A 2500-nucleotide genomic window follows, 5' to 3' on the forward strand; every position below is an offset into this window, starting at 1 on the left:
ATAATGAATGGGGCCACGTCTGTAGATGACAAATCTATTCAAGGTAAGCAATATAATGAATGGGGTCCCGTCTGTAGATGCCAAATCTATTCAAGGTAAGCAATATTATGAATGGGGTCCTGTCTGTAGATGCGAAATCTATTCAAGGTAAGCAATATTATGAATAGGGTCCCGTCTGTAGATGCCAAATCTATTCAAGGTAAGCAATATAATGAATGGGGCCCCGTCTGGAAATGCCAAATCTATTCAAGGTAAGCAATATAATGAATGGGGCCCCGTCTGTAGAGGCCAAATCTATTCAACGTAAGCAATATAATGAATGGGGCCCCGTCTGTAGATGCCAAATCTATTCAAGGTAAGCAATATAATGAATGGGGCCCCGTCTGTAAATGCCAAATCTATTCAAGGTAAGCAATATAATGAATGGGGCCCCGTCTGTAGATGCCAAATCTATTCAAGGTAAGCAATATAATGAATGAGGTCCCGTCTGTAGGTGCCAAATCTGTTCAAGGTAAGCAATATTATGAATGGGGTCCCGTCTGTAGATGCCAAATCTATTCAATGTAAGCAATATAATGAATGGGGCCCCGTCTGGAAATGCCAAATCTATTCAAGGTAAGCAATATAATGAATGGGGCCCCGTCTGCAGATGCCAAATCTATTCAATGTAAGCTATATAATGAATGGGGCCCCGTCTGTAGATGCCAAATCTATTCAAGGTAAGCATCATAATGAAAGGGGCTCCGGCTGTAGATGCCAAATCTATTCAACGTAAGCAATATAATGAATGGGGCCCCGTCTGTAGATGACAAATCTATTCAAGGTAAGCAATATAATGAATGGAACCCCGTGTGTAGATGCCAAATCTATTTAAGGTAAGCAATATAATGAATGGGGTCCCGTCTGTAGATGCCAAATCTATTCAAGGTAAGCATCATAATGAAAGGGGCTCCGGCTGTAGATGCCAAATCTATTCAACGTAAGCAATATAATTAATGGGGCCCCGTCTGTAGATGCCAAATCTATTCAAGGTAAGCAATATAATGAATGGAACCCCGTGTGTAGATGCCAAATCTATTCAAGGTAAGCAATATAATGAATGGGGCCCCGTCTGTAGATGCCAAATCTATTCAAGGTAAGCATCATAATGAAAGGGGCTCCGGCTGTAGATGCCAAATCTATTCAAGGTAAGCAATATAATGAATGAGGCCTCGTCTGTAGATGCCAAATTTATTCAACGTAAGCAATATAATGAATGGGGCTCCGTCTGTAGATGCCAAATCTATTCAAGGTAAGCAATATAATGAATGGGGTCTCGTCTGTAGATGCCAAATTTATTCAACATAAGCAATATATTGAATGGGGCCCCGTCTGTAGATAACAAATCTATTCAAGGTAAGCAATATAATGAATGGGGCCCCGTCTGTAAATGCAAAATCTATTTAAGGTAAGCAATATAATCAATGGGGCCCCGTATGCAGATGCCAAATCTATTCAAGGTAAGCAATATAATGAGTGGGGCCTCGTCTGCAGTTGCCAAATCTATTCAAGGTAAGCAATATAATGAATGGTACCCCGTCTGTAGATGCCAAATCTATCCAAGGTAAGCAATATAATGAATGGGGTCTCGTCTGTAGATGCCAAATTTATTCAACATAAGCAATATATTGAATGGGGACCCGTCTGTAGATGACAAATCTATTCAAGGTAAGCAATATAATGAATAGGGCCCCGTCTGTAAATGCAAAATCTATTTAAGGTAAGCAATATAATCAATGGGGCCCCGTATGCAGATGCCAAATTTATTCAAGGTAAGCAATATAAAGAGTGGTTCCTCGTCTGTAGATGCCAAATCTATCAAAGTAAGCAATATAATGAACGGGGCCTCGTCTGCAGATGCCAAATCCATTTAAGGTAAATAATATAATGCATCTATTGGGGTTTGTGTACACGATATTCCCCGAATGTAAATATCTTTGGTTATAGATTCTAGTCTGAGTATCAGTCTATATCTTTTGCTCGTGGAGTTAAGTTTTACATTCATCATTTTCTCACTGGCAGGAGACCAAAGATTTAACGTTCTTATTCTTTTAGGTTTAACGTAATAACAGCATGAAAATTTCCCCATTATCAGTGTCTGCAAAGGTAAAGATCAGCATCACCTTACGCTCCATTCATTTTTTTTTTACATCATTATGGCTCAATTACACATAAACTTTAAGGTTTCATGCTGATCTCTTTTGTGGAAGAAATTGAAATATTGTTTTTCTATCTGGGTTTATAGAGGATTGGTAGATTTAATAGCATATTCAATTATAGGTTTCATGGATACTTTGATTGGTGTGTTCTTAATGAAAATTATATCTAGGCCAATTCCATGTTCATGTGTCAATTTACTATTAAGGTATCTTTTCTATTTCATTTAGGTCTGCCACTTCATATTTTTGGATAGGCTGAACACTCAAGCTTCAAATTGTATTTTTTTTTTTATTTGTATTTC

The 2500-nt window shown here is 38.2% G+C and overlaps 1 protein-coding gene across 5 annotated transcripts in view; it reads left to right on the top strand.

Moving 5' to 3' along the window:
• Positions 1 to 2500, top strand: part of LOC137641347 (carbohydrate sulfotransferase 4-like) — a 215363-nt gene that overhangs the window by 138657 nt on the left and 74206 nt on the right. The window lies entirely within an intron of this gene.

Source organism: Palaemon carinicauda, chromosome 5 (genome assembly GCF_036898095.1).
Source record: "Palaemon carinicauda isolate YSFRI2023 chromosome 5, ASM3689809v2, whole genome shotgun sequence".
In the NCBI taxonomy this organism is placed as follows: domain Eukaryota; kingdom Metazoa; phylum Arthropoda; class Malacostraca; order Decapoda; family Palaemonidae; genus Palaemon; species Palaemon carinicauda.